General features: G+C 33.4%; 2 long non-coding RNA genes across 2 annotated transcripts; one reads left to right on the plus strand and one right to left on the minus strand.

Moving 5' to 3' along the window:
• Nucleotides 1-3,404: 3,404 nt before the first annotated feature.
• On the minus strand, nt 3,405-5,722 carry LOC127720243 (uncharacterized). The gene is made up of 2 exons (XR_007990675.1): nt 5,542-5,722; nt 3,405-3,751 (listed from the first exon to the last, which is right to left on the minus strand). It is a non-coding gene; the product is annotated as an uncharacterized LOC127720243 (long non-coding RNA).
• Nucleotides 5,723-15,661: 9,939 nt separating this feature from the next.
• On the plus strand, nt 15,662-20,457 carry LOC127720244 (uncharacterized). The gene is made up of 2 exons (XR_007990676.1): nt 15,662-15,727; nt 19,649-20,457. It is a non-coding gene; the product is annotated as an uncharacterized LOC127720244 (long non-coding RNA).
• Nucleotides 20,458-21,498: the final 1,041 nt, after the last annotated feature.

Here is a 21,498-nt window from a genome sequence, read left to right on the forward strand (position 1 = left end):
TGTTAACTTTTAGGTTTATTTAAGATGACTGCCTTAGCCTTTGAAGGATTGATGGTTACTCTAGATTGGTTGGCATGATGATTTGTTACGGAGAGCATACATTGCAATTCCTGTTCGCAGTTGCTAATGAAGGCTACATCGTCTGCTCATGTAGGACAGCCAACATAAGTTGTGCCGATTTTAAGTCCTAAGCTATGAGATTTAAGATCCTCAAGGAGATCGTTGACATATACTTTGTAGAGAAATGGTGAGAGGATTCCACTCGGGCGTACCCCTTGATGAATATGGAAGCTATCGCCAATGTTTCCTTTTCATTTGACCTTTGAGACCAGACCACTGTATAAGTTTTTTACTACAGTCCACAATGAATGGTTTTGTGTGTGTTCATGTAGTTCGTCCAGCATTATAATATGATCCACTACATCAAATGCTTTCTGACCGTCAACAGTAATCAGATACAGAGGTTTAATTGTGATATGTTTAACTTCTGCTCTAGCCTAGTGATAATTAGCCCAGCCATAAGCATAGACATGCCCTTTGTAAATCCAAATTGAAGAGTTGACTGTTTAAAATTCTGAGTCAGAGATGGCAGTATGGTACATTCAAAGAGCTTTGAAACAACAGGTGTGACGGCAATTCCCCTGTAGTTGTCCATCATCATTGGATTTTTCCCTTTTTTTAGCACGGGTATTACAATGCCAGATTTAAATATGTGTGGAATAAAATTATCTTTCATGATAGTATTAAAACAGTCTGTAAGAAATTGTGTAACTATTGCTGGAGAGTTTTTAAAATGTTCAGCAGTGAGACCTAATTCATATGTTGCCTTGCCGGAATGAAGCTGTGTAATGGCACCGCATATATTTGAGTGCTGAATTCGGTTGTAATATTTTCCTGTTCGCACAGTTGTTGGATGATTTTGTGCCGGACATTACATAGGTCTAGAAATTCTGGGTCATATCCTTTGTCTGTTTGATCAGTGGCAGAGTACTGAAATTCACCATTTTCCATTATGCACATCGAGTCCTTGTTTCTGTTGCCTCTATTACGACGGATTAGCCTATGGAACATTTCGTTGCTTGGATTGTCCATCACTTCTTTGTAAAATTGAGCCCTATCTATGTATTGTTCTCTTCTCATTTGTTTTCTTAGATTGCGTGGAGCCAAAATTTTGTCCGTCTTGAAGTGGTCGTCATGTTTACCATGCGATTTCCAAAGATAATATTTTTTCTTACATATTTGAAGTAGGCTGAGGGTTGTTGGTGATGCCTTGAATTTAGGACCTTTCAGTTTGATGATTTTGGATGGAACGGCAACTGCTGCGGCTTTTTTCAAACAGTTGCACAGAAATTGAATGTTTTCTTCCAAAAAGTGGCTTTCTATCTTGTATTGAGTAAGTTCTTCATTTATGAGAGTATTAAAGGATTCAGAGTCTAGATCTTTCCATTGAAGTTTGAGTTGCCTTGCAAAGTTTGGTTTGACTATTCTTTGTTTAACGTTTGATTTTACTTCAACAGGCACATGACTTGAAGTATTTGATGGACATCTATCATGTGTTTTATAGTTTTATAGATAATTGTAGAGGTGGTATTGTCTAGAATATAGTCTATTTGAGGACAGGACAGTCCAGAATGGTGGAAGAAAGTTGATTTGTCAGTACAGCTCTGTTTTAAGTTCATTTCCTGCACAAATGCTTGTAGCAGTCTGTCATTTTTGTTATCATTTCTCGGAGGCTTTAAAGTTCCATTGAAATCTCCCGCTATGATAATTCTATGGATTGCTGAAAATGCCGAAAAGATGGAGCTAATGATATCGAGACATTCAGTATATTCCAGATAAGAGTCTCCAGAGTTGTTTGTAGGCATATAGACACAGATAATACATAAGTAAAACGGAGATTTTAGTTCAACTGCTATAACCCTGTTGTTTCCGGATTGAATTTCTTGAACGGATGGCGTCAGATGATTTTTCCGAGTTATTGCAACACCCCCTTTCCATCTTGGCAGTTTAAAATTATCAATTTCCTCATTGGTGTCACTGCATCTTATGTACATGTCCATATTAGGTCGTATCCAGCTGCGCTCGACGAAGCAGTTTATTATTCTACATTATCAAATTAATGGATGTTGGGATGTGTTTTTTAGTTACACAAGTATGATATAATCTCATACACATCAGTTAGGGTTCATGCCAAGGCAGTATTTTATATAACAAAAACAGTCTACACTCAACACGTGGGAAATAAACACTTTAACAGTATAATGGCGGCGGCGACTGAAAACTCGTCAAGTCACGTATCAAAACCTCCATCAAAATTCTCCGATTGTATAATGGGCGACGATTTTGATCAAATGTTCGAAGACATGCCTGTAAATAATGACCCTTCAAAACTGAAATTGCAGTCGAACACCCATAGTGTGATGGCAATACTAACAATGTAACATTTAAAACTTCACCGTCACGAATTGAACTGTGGAAATAAAACCAATTATAAGCCAATTTGGTCAATCTAAAACCACATTACTGGAAGAAGGTTCAGTTATCAAAGTGGCATGTGACATCATCACTGATAAAAACTGTTCAATAAAGATTAACTTTTCAACACAGGTTCAGTAGTCATTCAAGGTGCCAAATGTTAATCATTTGCAGATCAATATTTTTTCAAAACTTAAAAGCAAAATTGACTCCGACATTGACAATGAGGCGTTTATCAACAACCATGACAACACAGCTGTCGATATACATGATGTAAGCGATAATGATGGTAGTCAAACAAAACAGAAACAGTTAAATGCTGATGCAATAGATTCTAACAATAATTCTACTGGAACCAAGTCGGATGCAGTAGATGACAACAAAACATCAACACCCTCCAAAGAAAGGAAATCGTCAGTCAATAATCTGTCTACTCCTAAAGATTGTGTTCTACAAAATGGCAAGTCAATAAACCACAGATGTACCGAAATTCATACAATTTTATCAACCAGGGATAACTTCACAAAATTTTTGTAAATATGCTATCAGATTATGATTAGAATTTGATGTTCACGGAAATCAAAACGTGTATAGACTATAATAGGGACGATTTAGAACTTGGCTTATTGCAAAGAAATCTGTCCATAGTTGAAAACTGTTGGTTGCCTGATAAGATCTAGAGCCCCTGGAAAGGGTTTACAGATAGGAGAATGATTGAAAAAAGTTAAACAATATAGAATAATGAGATGACAAAATATAACGAATAGAAAAGTAGCCTATAAGATTACAGATATGAAGACCTCCATACAATCTCTCTTATAATAGATGGCATTTTGTGTTTATATTAACTTGGTTGACGCTTTGTTATAACATTAACCTACATATTTTATTCATAATGTACAATATGATGACGACAAATTAAACGAACATTATCTTATTACTTCCTTTAATTGCAACATAAACACAGTTTAAATATAGTTTAAAATGCGAGTAAGTTCAATTTTTCAAAATAAGATCCACTGTGGACGTTTTACAAGATAACGCCATTTTTGCGGTAAAGATAACATAAATCTGAACCTGGGATCCTCAAAGATATCCTGTCTGTAACGTGAAGATGGTAATGTAGTGTCAGATCTAAATCCTTCTTGTCCACAACAGGATGTATCAGTGCAGGTTCGTCTGACACATGCGCAATCGCAAACAGCTCTACAGGCAGCACATCCTCCAAATCCACCTGGGGCTCCTGTTGTTCCTGTCACAAATGGCTGTTCTTGTACTGAAGTTAGACAAAATATGATTCATTTTGAAATTATTAAAACAAAGGATATCTGTGTAAAGTGTCATATTCAAGCTTCAAAAAATCTGTTAAATCAACTTCATTTAGCCTGACGCAGAGTTAGCATATATAAAATATATTGCTGTCATATGCATGTGTAAATAACCAAGCATTATTACCGGCAATAACATCGGGAAATATTTTATTTATTGTAAATGCATTTTGTTGAGGCATTTTGATTATCATCTCAAACCAATCACAGTGGCTGATAATTTTCAACTTTATATTGATAAATTATAGATCATTCACGCATTGGTATTAGAAGTAGAAAATACCCACTCGCAATCTTTATTTTTTTTATAAGATTTTATTATTCATCTGTGAGGAAAGTATCACCTGCTTAATCTATAATCATCCATAAAATCATCATAGATACCAGGATTAGAATTTTGTACGCTAGACGCGCGTTTCGTCTACAAAGACTCATCAGTGACGCTCAAATCAAAAAATATAAAAAGGCCAAATAAAGAACAAAGTTGAAGAGCATTGGAGATCTTTTATTCCGAAAGGTTTTGCCAAATACAGCTAAAGAAATCTATTCCTGGATTAGAAAATCCTCAGTATTTTCAAATATTCAAAGTTTTGTTAACAGTTAATATACAGTTATGAACCATATCAATGATATTTCATGTCAACACCAAAGTGCTTAAGAGACATCCGTCTTAGCGATAAATAATTTACAGAATAATTTTACGTAGTGTAGATCAAAAGTTAATCACTATAGTTTCACATGTTGACCACAATTTGCTTACCCTTCTTGAACACCTGAGATCACCCTTAGTTTTTAGTGGGGTTCGTTTTCCTCAGTCTTTAGTTTTCTATAATTGTGTTTTGTACACTGTTGTTCGTCTTTAGGTTTCTTTTCTTTTTTTTGAAAATGGCGTTGTCAGTTTAAATTTGACTTAAGTTTGAATGTCCCTTTGGTATCTATTGTCTCTTCTTTTCAAGCTTATAATACTCCATTAATTGCATACAAAAGAACAAACAGTTAAAACAAACTTAATGTAATTCTATTCAAGGGGATTTTCTTTTACCTGTGTTAATATGTCCAAATGCATGCATAAGATCTCCTTTATCATTTAGGGAATATATAAAATTAAAACAGTGAACGGTTCTGTCCTTATCTTGATATTAGAATAAGGAGCTGTTTAATAAGGTAAAAACTCTAGAGTAAGGTCTTGTTACCATAATCATATCATACGTTTTTAAACAATATTAAACATTACTGTACATTCTGCGAAACATATTTTTAACCTCCACATCAGCATTTTAAAAACGTTTGAAATGACCAGGAGCTCCTGACATTATCGATTTTTACAAAAGTCTATATACATGATCAAACATGGTTTTCTTTCTCAAAATAAAAGAACATAGAAATAGCTTCGTAAATCGATTTAAAAACATGAAAACAAAGTATGAAATTTGATTTTTTCCCATTTCCCATTATTTACTCCCAATTGGTTACTTGAGTATTAGAAGGGAATGTCCACCTCGGCTTTGACGGATATAAGGTAGCATATGTGTATTGCTGACATTTGAATAATTGTTATATTCCGTTTTAACTTGTGTGTAAAACAAAAAAAATACAGAGAGACATACCCAAATGTTTACTATTGATGCCCAAGCACCAACTAGCGGAAACACATGGCCAAGAATACAAAAGAGGAAACCTTATACATGTGTTCTCATATTATGTGAATAACAATTAAAAATGAGAATTAAGTACTTACACCGTATACCGTAACTTGTAACAAATCCAGAACTATTGAAAAGAACGAACAAAAATGAAATAAGAAAGACTCCCATTCTAATTTCCGACAAATAATTAACCATTGTATATATTTCGTAATAGCAAAATACAAAGTCTTCTTAACAAATAAATACTTAGAGATACATCATTATCTATACATTGTACCGATGTAACATGTCGGTCTTATATGAGGGTCTGTAACTACAATTGTATGACCTGAATGACAAAGAGGAATTAAGCAGCCTAATTTCAAAGTCAATTTAATATGAGTATTCAGTATTTAACATTAAATCTATAGAACGTAAACGTATAGCAGACGCTATTTGTTTTTACAATTGCTATTGTGAGTTTTTTTTATAACAACGAATGCGATATTTAAAGTTTACTTCTCTTAGAACACAAATGTTCAACCACAATATTTGCTAGCAAAGGATTCATTTTGTTCAATTTGTAGTTAGGTGTGTAGTGTTTTTCGTACCTTAAAATTGTACTGTTATTCTAGATTAAAGGGACTTAAGCTTTTAGATCTTAGGCAATTTCTTGACATGTCGGAATTTGTTAACGTTTCCGTTCGTCGTTATTCTTTCTACCATGTTGTTTAGGGTCTTCATCTTTTTTTTATACTCCCGCAGAACGTATTATGCCATACCGTTATCTATCTGTCTGGTTGTTCATCCGACTCTTTGTCCGCTCCTCTGTCCATACGCCGTGCCAAAATTTAAGAATGCTTTGAATAGGCATAGGAAACTTGTATGGAATATCTATATCATTGAATTGGAAGAAAGCTTCCCTACGGCATTTAAAATTTCCCAGGTTTGTCGTTTTAGAGGTTTTTTTTACAATATCTCATACCTCGATTTTCAAACTTTTAGTAATTGTTATTCCAGAGTTAAAAATAATATATATAATACGAAAAAAACTGTAAAATTTATGGTATACCCATTATTGATACCTGATAAAAGTAAGTTGACCAGCAAATGTTACAATACACATATTCATGAGGGTCTGAGTGGTACTGCTACTAATATTGTGTACGATATCGAATGTAACACTTGTTGGACTGATACAAGAAGGTGAAACACTTTTAGACTTAACTAAAGAATAAATGATCCCCGGTCTAATCGAAATGATCTAGATAAGAATAAATTTCTGTATAACACTTTCACCAGCTTGGCCATTCCATTGTTTCTATGAAAGTCATGATTAAAGAAAAAACATATCATTCGACAAATAACCCCATGTTGAGTACAAATTATGACTTGCAAAGAGCAGATTTCTGGATTCGAGAATTTGGAACAGCTATCAATTACGAAAGATATTAGGTGTAAGCAGCAACTCTCTATCAAGGGAATCATGATAGGAAATGCAAGTTCTGGAATATCGTCTCCATTGGGAGATATATACTCCATATGCTGGCGCTTCTGGAATGCGCTACATAGGAATGGAAATTTCACAATTGGGAAGTATAAAAAAGGAAATATTCGAACCAATCAACAACATACCAATATTAATAACCTGCATATGTTGCCAAATTATGAAGCACGTGGTTACTAGCAATAAAATGTGTCATGCGGACAGAAACAACATTTTGTTTGATTAACAACATTTATTTAGAAAGAAACCGTCATGCAAAACTCAGAATTTATTGATGAAACCAAAGATAATCCTGCTAATGACCAGCTGACTGTCTGGTCATAGACATTTCCTATATAAAAAAATAGGGATATTCTGTATATATTGCACTGACATATGATATACGCATTTAACGAAATATTCTAAAATGACGCTCTTCGTTCCGGCATCACTGATGAGTCTTTTGTAAACGAAACGAAACACGCGTCTTCAAAATTTCAATCCTGGTATACATGTATCACTGATACATTTATTTATAACCACTGGGTTGATACCACTGCTGATGGATGTTTCCTCCATGAGGGTATCACCAGCCCATTAGTCAGCACTTCTGTGTTGACATAAATTATTATTGATATGGTCATAATTAAAAATCAACTGTTTACAAAACTTTGAACTTTTAGAAATACTAAGGATTTTTCTACCCCAGCAATTAATTACCTTAGCTGTATTTGGCAAAAAATTTCGGAGTTTTGGTGTCTCGAGGCTCTATAAATTCGTACCTTATTTGGCCTTTTTAACTTTTTTGATTCGAGCGTCACTGATGAGTCTTGTAGACGAAAAGCGCGTCTGGCGTACAACATTTCAATCTTGGCAGCTATGATGAGTTTATTTATAACCACTGGGTCGATGGCACTGCTGGTGGCGATTTCCTCCCGAGGGTATCACCAGCCCATTAGTCAGCACTACTGTGTTGACATGAATAATAATTGATATGGTCGTAATTATAAATTAACTGTTTTATTTTTCGAAATATTAAGGGAATAGATTACCTTAACTGCATTTGGCAAACCTTTCGTAATTTTGGGTCCTCAACGCTCTTCAACTTCGTATTTTATTTGTCCTTTTTAACTTTTTTATTCGAACGTCAGTGATGAGTGTCTTGTAGACGAAACGTGCGTCTGTCGTACAAACATTCAATCATGGTATGTATGATGAGTTTATTTGTAAACAAAGCCATGTTTTGCACGTTCGTGACGTCACAATTTAATTGTAATATAAGGAAATTAATTAAAATAAAACTATTCTAAATTTCTGATTTTTAATCGTATAATGTTTTTTTATAACGTTTTTGCTTCATCAAATCAAAATGGCTGCCTTTCGAATATGTCTTAAAGGTACAAAGTACAAAAGTTCAGAATTTTCCAGTTTTACAATTGAAATAAAATTTTCATGTCATGCTCTTTGTCATTTAACATGGGTAGGCATTCTATTATTCAAACATTTTACACATCCTAAGATGAGCATAGTAGTGCTATGTATAGGGTATATAGAACTGATTGCCCTCCTGAGCTTTGACAGATATAAGGTAGCTTAAGTGTATTGGTGACTTTTGTAAAATTGTCCTACCCTTTTCACTTATACCTCATTTCAGAATTTCACTGAATATTAATGACGGATTACGAGCCAGTGGAAGCGCTTTGAATTTGTCATTTATACCAGAATTCTAAAATTATGAGTCATTTCAAGAGGGATGCATGTAGAGAGACGATCTTCTACTCTGAATATCCATGACCGAGCACCAGCTAGCATTAATACTCTGTCATAAATACAAAAGGCAATCTTTTATACAAATAAATTCATATTATAATATTAAGTGAAGAACAGTTTATAAATGTTAATTAAGGACTTATGTATATTAAAGAACGAACATTTATGAAATTAGAAATTTACGGCTTCAGTCCTAGTTTCCGCCATGAAATTAAACTTTATACATGTTTCGTAATCAGAATTAGTGAAGTTACTTCAAGTTCATCTTTATAGAAAAAAATAAATACTTAAAGATCATTCATATACATTTTACTGATTTAACATGTTGGTTTTGAATGAGGGTCTATAAGGACAATCGTATGTATTCACGGCTATCATTCATTCGGTATATCGAGAAAAATGATCGTGAAATAACAAGTAACGGTGGTCAAGTCTTGCGATTGGGTCGTGAAAATTCTGGTATAGGATCGTGATGGAAATCTTATTGAGAAGACACATGCAAAGTCAGTAAAATTATAATCAAATTTAATGAATTATAATGACAAATATTAGAAAAATAGAACTGTTTGTCAAAATGGTTCAACATTACGATCAGTATCCGAGAAAAATCAAGGTTTAAAAGTACACCGTTTCTACAAAACTACAAAAGGCAAATTGCTCATCGAAGTTTCAGAGAAATAATAATGTAAATAAACATGTTTTTTTTCATGGTTCTTAAAGTTATTTTGTTTTAATTTAATCAGAAGCTTTGTAAAATGGGAATATTTGTAAAAATTTGATATTTCGGATCGTGAAAGATCGGGTACCGTTATTTAATGATCTTGAAAGAGACCGTGAAAGATCTGTTGCCGCTTATTTGTTATTGCAAAAATCAACGAATCATATCGTTCTTTAAACACATTATGATTTAAATTTGTAATTGGTACATCAAAAGATTGGATTTTCATGACTTATTCAGTTTCAGTTTTGTTTGTGAATAGGGCTATGATGGTCCAATGCCATTCGATCTGATTATTTGATAATACCACACCGACTAGTTGCTCTATTACAATACAAGTCCGTCTGTCCGTCCTGCATAAGTTTTATGTCGTATGAAAAGTTAAGATTGTCTTCTTTGATTTCCATTAATTTGTATGCAATGTCATATCTTTAAAACGAAGATCCTTATTGATTTTTGTAAATATTGGGAAAAACACTGTTTAAAAAAACTGTAGGAAAACAGCTGTCATATTCCTGACTTGGCACAGGCATTTTCCTAATAAAATGGTGGGTTAAACCCAAACAAACATAATTGGTTAACGTGGCCATAACTGGGATCCAGCAGTCAAAACTGGGTAAACATACATCACGGGCATACAACACATCTGAATTAAACGTTCAAACACGTCGTATATAATTAAATCAAACAAAGAAGCTAACAAAAAATTTAATACAGTCAGTATAGTAAAACATAATACACTTTCCAGATAAAATACAAAATAAGTAAGTTAAATATAAATGCAAGGTTATACAAAATGTAAAACAACACTATAAAACATCATGTGTCCAAATCGTATTTCGGGGCAAACCCGTATTACGAACGAAGAAAGCCAAAAACCTGAAAGCTGGATGCACATATACCGAACCACATCAAGAGTCATGCGATCAAATGGAAAATAGTACAAAGACAAATAAAGGTAAAACTATAAATAGATAAAAACTCCACACAGAGTCAACACCTAGAATTTATAACTCAAGACCATCCGCTACGCCTCGCTAGATCAACTCAATTTGCGACAGTAAAATCTACGTTTTACGAAGGCCAAGCTTAAATTACAATACAGTTATCTCCTAATTGTTTTCTGATCATAAAGTCTGGTCACGCCATGTCTTTCACGATCTAAGTAGTGCGTTGCTCGATCCTTCACGATAAATTTTGATTAAAAATCAACAAAGTTATACTTTTTTCAAACATAATATGAACTTTTCCAAGTAATAACGCACTTTTATTTTACTGGACTATCTTACACAATCTCCTTATTTTTATACAGAAGATCTTTAACAATTATCTGGGACCAGCAATAATTATGCTAGGACAGCTTGTAAATTTGAATATACATGTTTCAGGTCATCTGAAAATCACTCTATTAGGAACTGTAGAAAAATGTAAGGTATTTTAGTTTTTCTCATTGGGATATTCCCCTGTTTGTTAATGAAGTTGAATATCTTTTCAAAAAAAAAAGAAGGAAGAAACCCTTAATTTTCGATTTGGTTTCAAATTGCAAATATTTTGGTTCGCGGAGTAACCAACATGTTTCATATGATAAAAAAAAAGAAAGAAATCAGAGTGTGAATTTGCGCACTGAGCTTGTCAAAGAAAATGAGTGTAACAATTGCCAAATCCCTCGTCCAAATTTTAGTTTTTCCACTTTGAAATATATTTTCGAAGTGATGTCATACCCGATTCTTTTTAAATATTATATCCTGAGTCCTGCTGCGTTAATTATACGGTATTGGCATTAAGCTGGAAAATGAGTGAACCTCCAGGTAGCTAAGTACCGGATATCATTTTCCATACGATCTCTCTATTATAATAAAGTTGCAATGAACGTAGAGGATTTTAACTTTCATTGATTGCCTATCAGTAAAGCACAGGCCTTATCTTGTCTGCACACAAAAAAATCATACTGTGGCCATATCCATCCATAATATTTGTTATTTGTCTTTAACATTGACCAAACAAAAAGGATCTAATATTATATTGTACACAAACTAAGGGAGCTGCCATTTGATTTTTATGGTGGGGGGGGGGGGGGGGGGTGGGGCTAGGATGAAAAATTTTGGGTCCTGCAATTTTTTATAGTTGTAATCTCTGTCCTGCCTTTTTATTTTTCACTCTATTCGGTCCTGCCTTTTTTTTTTACATAAATTGTCATCCTGCCTTTTTTTTTTTGCAAAGTGTCTCATCCTGCCTTTTTTTTACTCAAAACACATGTCCTGCCTATTTTTTTTTCAAATTTCATCCTAGCCCCCCCATAAAAATTAAATGGTAGCTCCCTAAGCATGGGTCAGGATATGGGTCGACCGTACATGAAACGTCTGCATAACAGAACATAATACTAGAGTATAAGATACAAAATGTACAGTGTATCAATACAAGACACGAAAACACTTCATGGACATGGAAAAAAAACAAATCAAAGGAGCAGCGTCCTAATTGCTGTTTTTCATTTCAAAGTCACAGTGAGGTCTGACGACCGCCATTTTGAATCTTTGATTAATAATGAATTTCCCCTTTATAAACCTTACACAATATAGAAAACACGTTCGGTTACCTATACATTTGTACATGTTATTACATTTTGGAAACTATGGAAACTAGATTTCGGTACATTAAAAATAATGCCTGTAGTCTAACTTTATATCATACTAACTTAAACAAAAAAAAATCTTGATTTACCTCTCCAGATTTATGGGACTTTTGCTTTCGGATTTAAGGCAATTTTTAACATGTCGAGAACCAACTCGAGTATATAATAAATCGATGTACTTTATACTCTATATATGGGGCTAATTGATTTCTGTATTCTTTAATTGTTTAGCTCATTTTTCTCTATTCTTTCATTTTTTTGCCCTATTTTCTCTATTTTTTATATTTTTTTCCCATTATTCTGCACTTTTTGCACATTATTCTATATTCTATAAACCCCATCCAGACCCTCATGTATTTTTTGTGATTGATGAGATTCAGTTTGTAATGTTCATATTAATAAATAAAAAAAACTATGACAGATTTTGTAATATTCAGAAGTAAATAATTTTGAACCTTAACATTTTTTTCAATTTATTTTATACTACGATTTAAATCTTTAGATTCATAAGTTTTAATCTGCCGTAACTTCATGTGGCGGTCTCAAATCCATTGAACAAGACGAACGATTTTCCATCAAAATACAGGTAATTAAATTGTCTTGTAATACAAAGGAAAAATCTTCACTGGCACTTGAAGACGGGATTTCGTGTTCTCACTGAAATAGTTAATTTTTAATTGAATGGCTGTGGATGATTTTATATAATTAGTTAAAATATTAAATATTTCAGAATTTAAATCTTTTTGGGTTGATCGACATGGAAGAGTTTTCCTTTAAATCTTTGCAATTTTAAAAACGTAATTGTATAATGATCAGTCAGTTTAATTGGAGGTCAAATACGACATATGTTTCATACGACAAGAAATGAATGGACTAACGTTAAATACACGGTAGGATGTACTTCCCAGCGAAAACTGTCTTCCTTTATAGGTCTTTCCCTGATAACAACCATCAGCGAATTCTTATTTGAAGAATGTAATGCTTAAGGCAGATCTTTGATAGTCTGTGTAGATCTGTGTATAATTGTCTTACATTTTTCTGGACAATTTAAAGTTTGACATGTGGTTCTGACGCCGGCGACCCTATATTGCTCTCAAGATAACTTGGTTACTTAATTGTGACGTTGAGTTGCTGTCCCAATGACGTATATCCGACACCTCCTTTTATTCTAATAAAAGTGCAGAATTAAATTCTTGACGGTTTTCAAATTTCAGTTGATGTATTTTTGATTGATTTGTCTTCCTTTATACATAGGAAAGAGGTAAATCAATGAGATATGATGGTGATATACCGCATTCGGCATACCTCGGCAGATATCACATCTGGGGGTTAGTCTAGATGTAGGGTAGTGGAATCTGCCGAGGTTTGCCGACTGCAATATACCGATGTCCAGTTAAGGTACACACCTTAAGAAAGGAAGATAAGTCTTTCAATCAGTAGTTAAGGGATGACCATTAGATTTTCTGGAGGGACAGGAGGATTTTGAAATGGAATCTCCAGGCCTGGAAAGAGCTAAAAATAAATGATGTGTGTACAAAAGTGAAAATAAATTTTTGCGCGGAAAAAATAAGCATGCGTAGTATCATGAAAATAAATATACATATATAGTCAATCCGCAAGAAATCCTATGGCCACCACTCCCACCCGCGAAAATATCAAATGGTCGTCCTCTTAGTTTGCTTTATAGCATCATTACTTCCTTTTGAACATTCACGAGAAATAGAATTAAGCAATAAATCTATGTTACATGGAGGCTAAAATTATACAGATTTACACTAGGCTTATGCACCTTAACTTAAGTATGCTCCCATAATATATTACACTTGCAGGTATACAACGGCACATATTAGAGGGAAAACAAATACAGTCATAATAATAATCGTATTACATGTATACAGGTCTACGCTAAAATGAGGTATAGTATAACTTATTCAGGCAAGTCAGGAGCCTATAGTTCAGTGGATTTTGTTTGTAGCTGTATATCATATTTGTTTTTAGTTTATTGTTTTGTACATAAATCAGACCGTTAGTTTTCTCGTTTGAATTGTTTTACAATTGTCGTTTCGGGGCTTTTTATAGCTTGCTATGCGGTATGCGTTTTGCTCATTGTTGAAGGTCGTAAGGTGACCTATTATGGTTGATAACTTCTACGTCCTTTGATTTTTGGTGGGTAGTTGTCTCATTGGCAATCATATCACATCTTCTTATTTTTAGATAAACGACAGTAAGGGTTTCACACACATTGCTCAATATAACAATAAGGATACTAATGATACAACCAAAGGCCTAGGATGTAAATTGATTGATTGATTTGTGTTTAACGCCACTTTCAGCACTATCGTGCAATTTCGTGTTGGTCAGTTGCTATTGGTGGAGGAAGTCAGAGTGCCAGAAGAGAACCACCGACCTTCGACTAGGTCACTGTAACGTGCCAGTGCTAACAAAAGTGTGCATGTTTCTAAGACATATTGAAAAAATATTTTCATAATTCATAGCATGTTACAATAACTTCATATCCACGTTGCAATTAAGAATTTTGCAAACAAATCAACCAAATATGGTATATTTCAGTTTTATTGTATGATATCACTTATTTATTTATTGTGTGTCTTATATAGATATAATAAGATGTGGTATGAGTGCCAATGAGACAACTCTCCATCCAAGTCAAAATTTATAAAAGTAAACCATTATAGGTCACAGTACGGTCTTCAACACGGAGCCTTGACTCACACCCAATAGTAAGCTATAAAGGGCCCCAAAAAATTACTAGTGTAAAACCATTCAAACGGGAAAACCAACGGTCTAATCTATATAAAAAACGAGAAACGACTTGCTTGTAAATGTATAAGTATATATGTAATTGTTAATGTATAATTGTTATCCTCTTGTAGCACCATACGTGTGCCTAAGTTGTAAATAAATTGTATTGTATTGTATTGTTGACAATGATGTAAACAAATACAGTAACTAGTAAGTTTACATGTTTGGAAAATAAAAGAAAACAATGTTAAAGTGTCATTATTCGTACAGTTGACATCATTCTAAACGCTAAAAACGCCGAAAATATGATACTTAGCCATCTCTATCCAGGTGTGACGATGGACCAGCAGGCCCAGCTCTGTACAAGTGGTTTGTTAACATATCAATGGTTATTTGCGACACATGTATTCCTAAATCATATGACGGTGTCCGTAACGCTATCTAAGAGATGACTTCAACTTTACCATCAAGAACACTTGGGTATATGACTACTTTTTCAGCAGCAACCTCTCTCAAAGAAATCATGATACATATAGGAAAATTTTCACGTGAGTTTGACATCTATAAGCTCGTTTGAAGTGAATCTCACGTGAGATTCATGCGTAATACAAACGTCGAAGAGCAGATTAAACCCAACACTGACCAATTTTATGGCCAAATCTGGACAAAGTTCACAATTGGAAAATGAAATCATCTCTTGTGTCGCAATCATATGACAAATTTCATTTTTTTTCTACATATATATATGAAAACCCAAAGACAAACAAGGGTTTAATCAACAGTATGTTTCTTATGAAATACATGCATAGACATTTAAACTTCTTGTAGAAAATTTACTACAATCAGAGACATTTAATACAATTATTGTATTATATGTCCCTGTTACAATATTTTCTGTGTACAATAAACCACACGAAGGATGGCGGAAGTGTAAGTAATATTGCTAAATCATTTAATATCATAGATGTTTTTACAAAATATATGTACTGTGTGTTCCATGCAGAGATGGGTCTGATTACTTTCAATGTAATTGATTAAGGTGGTACCCAACACCTTGACTAATATTAATTTGGCTCGTTTAATTTTCATAAAATTTTGACAAAAATGTTTACTTTGACCCTTTGACAAAAATATAAAAATTTCAAAAAATTTGAACCAACCACTTTATCAAAATTTCATTGGTTATATAGCAGTTTGACAAACACTAATTTTGATCATTGAGAAGCTTAATATTTCCTTAACAATACAAGGTAATTAAAACGTTTAGCTGATTTTTACAGAGTTATCTCCCTGTAGTGTTAGGTACCACCTTAAATTACAATTACTTTCAAATTGTCATTTGTACGATTAAATTAGATTAATGATTACACCATTTCTCAAAGTAGCTAATTAAATTAATGATTACTTTGGCAAGTAATCATGATTACATATGATAACAATGAATTTCAAAATAACCCATTTGGATGATGTTAATGAATAAAGGTTATAACTGTAGCACGTTTTGAGAAAGGATTTTTATTTGATATGTGGATTAAACAGGGTTGTAAAAAAACCGGGTTTTATGAGTATTGCCCAGCCCAGTGGGAAATACTGGGAAAACCAGGCTTTTACTAGGTAATACTGGGCAATACTGGGTAAAAATAGCATAAAATATTAGCCTGAATCTTAAAGATTCATTGTTTAATTAACAAATATGATACATAAAAGATATATATTAGACATAGTATTTGAATTTATTAGTTCACTTGTTTCAGACTTTTATTACAAAGTGTATAAATCTGTGAAAGTTGTGGTCCAGCAACTCTTAAATAACACAGAGTAAATATACTCCTATTAAAAATCTATCAAATTGCTGTTCAGTCTAACTTGGCCAAACTGTTGACATGAAGCTAACTAATCAATGTGTTCTGTTTTATATATATTATGAATAAACAAACAATTATATGTAAGGAAAATGATTTTAAAACAAATTTTGTTCATTGATAAAAATGTTTAAAAAGTTGAAGCATAGTTATACTTACATCACTAATTGATAAGTAATTATTCAGATTATAAAACAGATTTGTTTACGTATTAGATACAATCAGCCTTTTTATTTTTAAAAGTGTCCCTGACATGTCCCTTTAGGCTGTTTATTTAGCAATTTGATTCAATTATAAACACTCAAATGCACCTGTTTAAAGTTTGGATTATTTAAACAAAGCTTAACAAGTAAGCCAAAAATGTGCAAATCCTAATTGTAATCTGTGCTTACATCATTGAAGGAAAGGAAGAAATTGATTTTTTTCCCACTAAAAATGTCTCTCTGAATGTTTTTCTGTACAAAATGTATATATTTAGATATAATACTATGAACTACAGCATGTCTTTACAATTCTGTGTAAGAATAAGCTTAAACAATCATATTGCCCAGTTTTACCTATTTCTGGGAGTATTGCCCAGCCCAGGAAAACCTGGGCCCAGGTATTACTTTGCCAACCCGGTTATTTCTACCTTTCAATATGTAATGATGTCCTAAGAAAACAAGTTTAAAAAAAATCATTTAAATAACATTTTGTTGGTATCAAATTACATGTACATCCACATTTCATAATATTTTAACATGCTTAAAGTCAACAAAACTATGTTAGCAAGTTATATATTTATTAAACATGAATAATAAAAACGTTCATTTAACACATGATATATATTCAACATAAACACAACTTGAGATTTTTTTCCGTTTTAATCAGAATGTAATCAAAAAGGACTCAGGATTACAAGGTACATGTATTTTTAAAGTAATTGTTTAAATTAAATTACATGTAATCAGATTTTTGGATGATTAATGATTACAGTGATTACCTGAAAAATTGTAATCGATTACAGCTGATTAATGATGACAATTACAATTATCCCAAGCCTGGTTCCATGACTGATCACAGGGAAGTCTATTTTTGGCAAAGATAACTTTTAAACGTGTTGTTTCCAATTTTTAAATCACTGGGTCGATACCTCTGCTGGTGGACTATCAGTCCCCGAGGGTATCGTCAGCTCAGTAGTCAGTACTTCGGTACTGACATGATTGATAACAAACTTTTTTTCTAAATTTGTCCGTTTATAAATTTTGAAATTATAAAGAAACTAAGGTTTCAACTCCCTCAGGCAAAGTTGACCTTAGATGAATTTGGCTATTTGTTTTAGGTATTTTTGTCATAAAGCTCTTCAACTGTTTCGGTACTTATACATCCCTCGGATTTCAAATGTTTGGCATTAAGCGTTCCTGATGAAGGTTAATCCAGAAAAGCGCTTCGGACGCATGGAATTTTTAAACGTGTTGTTTCCAATTTTTTAGGGATACGTTTGATAACAAAATTAGTTCTTCGATCGAAAGTATACATGTGTGATGTTAATATTTACAGCGTAAACAACAGAGAGAGAGAGAGAGAGAGAGAGAGAGAGAGAGAGAGAGAGAGAGAGAGAGATTATGTCAGTAACCAACAAAACTTTATCATTATCTTAATGTGCTTATATGTATCATATTTTCACAATATTTCCTGTTCAAATATGAAAAAAAAACATAACTGAAATATGATTTCACTATAGGAACTTCAAGGTCAAAGCATACAGTAAAAACATACTAAAACGACGTCTATTATATCCAAAATCGTAAAGGGTTTCGCACAATTTTGTGTCTCGCATGCATTTGCAATTGCCAGTCTAAAGGTGCGATGTTGACTGCATAAAACTAAGCCAATCTATCAATGAAATACGTACAAAATTAAAGAAATCGAATTCCTTTCTTCAGATGACAATTCCTGATCTTGAAGAAGCTTCTGTTCAAATTTCATAACATTCCATGATAGTATAACAAAGTTATTGATGCCTAACAAATTTTAAAAATCCAAAACTGCAGGTTAATGTTAACTGCAAAAATAAAATAAGTCCGTTTATTAGTAAAATATGGCAAAATGGAGAAAAACAATCTTAATTTTGCTTCAAACGTTATCTTTTAATTATTAAAAATCTTCAAAAAATTCTACTAAGGTTTGACAAAGTTATTTAAACTTTAACACCATAATTTTGAATCTAAATGTAAACTGGAAAAAAAGTAAGTCTTTTCATCAGTTAAATACGGTAAAATTTTACTTTGGATACTGTCTTTTGATAATAAAACAGCTCCTTTCCACGTCTCATTAAATTCAATGAAGATTTGACAAAGTTATTGATGTCCGAAAAGGTTTGACAACAGACTGAACCTAAATGTTGATGACACCGGAGTGTAAGATCACTATGTCTCGCTTCAGTGACACGATGAGAGATTGATCTTAGTCCTGTTGATGAAAACGATGTAGAAACGAAGAAATCTTTGGACAATATCAAGACTTTCTAGATAAGCGTGTAAATGAAAACAGAATGTTAAAAATATTAGTTTAGGATTGTAATGTCACTTTTCTTTCGAGGATCAAGCTAGAAGCGTTATTAATGGTAATTGCTTGTCCTTAAATAGTTATTAGTTTTTGAAGTACAATCAATATGCACTAGGAACACTAATAAATAACATAGTTAGTAGAACATATCCTGCATTTGCAAATTGCACAAATGTGTATAAGCCCTACATTTGCAAATTGCACAAATGTATATAAGCAAGCTCTAGTGTTAAATTTGTGACAAAGCAGACGGGTTCTCATCTTTCCAATCGGTGTTTCGAGTAAGCACGAATTCACGGTTTGACATCACACGGATACATTTGAGGAGGTTTGTTAATAAAAATCAAAAGACAAAATTATGGTTATTCATTTTTTATTAGATACACACGTCAGCATGAATTATCAAGTATAATAGTATTATCATCTTATATTTATATTTCAGAGGAACTTTTTTAGTTGTTACGAAATCGCACTTTGACAACCGCTTTCATATAGTAGCATTTGATGGTCAAAAACTTTTTGATATAAACCTGCAAGATGATTATGTGAATGCTATACAGCCGGGTAAAATTTATCAATTTAAAGTTGTGTATCATCGTAATCCAACTTCCATCGCAGCAAAGACAATCAGTGTGCAAGGGCAACCAAAACCTATACCAATGCCCCCATTTGGCATGTTCAGTGCGCTCGGAAAATTGGCTTACACTGCCTTTCATGATATATTTAAGGTGTCACACGAAGAACCATATCTGGACGTCGGAAGTAATATCCCTCCGCCAAAAGCATATCTTTGCCAAGGAGACTGCATAAAGAAACAGCTAATGCCTGATGGTAAAACGAGATGTCTTATCAGCATAGATAGTCGGGAAATGAACCTGCAGTATGCTGGGTATGGCATAAATGGTGTTCATTTGGATAGCTTTGATGGATTACCCGTCGAGTATGATCCGAACTTAGCATGGCGAACATATACACTCATATTCCTTGTAGCAGATCCAATTACCGGCTCATGGTATGGACCAAGAAATTACATCATTGTGGCCGCAATATTTTAGTTTTTATAACACCGAGGAAAATATTTAAATATTTTAATTCATTTAATGAAACTTTTATCGTTTAGATAATTTGATATATGCATAATTATGTTTTTTTAATTATATTGAGATATCTTGATAAAACAGACTGTAAGGCACAAATGTTTGTCTTGTTAAGGAGCCATTATTCTTGTGATAAAATCTGTCCTGCACAGACTTTTTGCTTCAGTCAATCCTATACTGTTTAGTGTAAAAATAAGGCGACATCGAATGATTGCCAATGAAACAACTACCCATATAGACCAAAAGGACAAAGATGTGAACAATTAAGGTTCACTGTATGGCCTTCAACAATGAACAAAACTCAGACCGTATAGTAAGGTATAAAAGGCTCCTGTAGAACAAAATGTGCAACAATTCAAAAGATAAAACCTTTTATACGCAATTATCGATTTGCACATATTGATAACAGCTACTAAACTACACTAGCAGAAACTGAATAAATTATAATACCGTTGCATTTTCCAACAAGACTGGTAATTGCATTCTTAATAATTGTTGTAACATTAAATATAGAACGTTGTTTTATTTGAATTTATACAACAAATGACTGGAAACTCGTATTTTCCCCAAATTTGCCTGCTTTTATACTTTGTGAGAAGAAGTCAGAAATACTTCGAACTAGTTAGAAGGAATCGACAGGGGTGAGGGAACACGGGTATGAGGGAGTCAGAGGAGGGAGGAGGGAGTCAGAGGGCTGGAAAAATGAGTCAGAGAGCGGGAACTGGGGGGAAGAGGCCGGCTAGGGGAGTAAAATAGGGATATTCCGAGGAAAGGCTTTTGACCGATTTTCGTCTGGAAGTTAGGGAAAGGGAAGAGGGATTAGGGGGAGGGAATTGAGAGTAGGCTGGAGGGAAGTGGGAGTTTGGGTGGTAGGGAAGTGGGAACCAGGGACTCCCTTGTCCACCCATCTACTTAGGTACCGACCATTCATTTGTTAGGGGGGGGGGGGGGCATTTTTATTTTTATCAAATTATTTGATTCTGAATTTCTTGAGAAAAAAATGAATTGTTTCAGAAGGGAAGTGAAAATAATAGTTGATTCCATTGAAAATTAGGAAAAAAATGAAATTCAACATTGAGTTTCAAATTTTTTTTATGTTCCTGTATAAATGGAAATAACACTTTATTAATTTCGTGAACCCGAAGTGCTTTTCTGGATTTACCTTCATCAGGAACGCTCAAAACCATACCTTTGA

Source organism: Mytilus californianus, unplaced genomic scaffold (genome assembly GCF_021869535.1).
Source record: "Mytilus californianus isolate M0D057914Y unplaced genomic scaffold, xbMytCali1.0.p SCAF_11, whole genome shotgun sequence".
In the NCBI taxonomy this organism is placed as follows: Eukaryota; Metazoa; Mollusca; class Bivalvia; order Mytilida; family Mytilidae; genus Mytilus; species Mytilus californianus.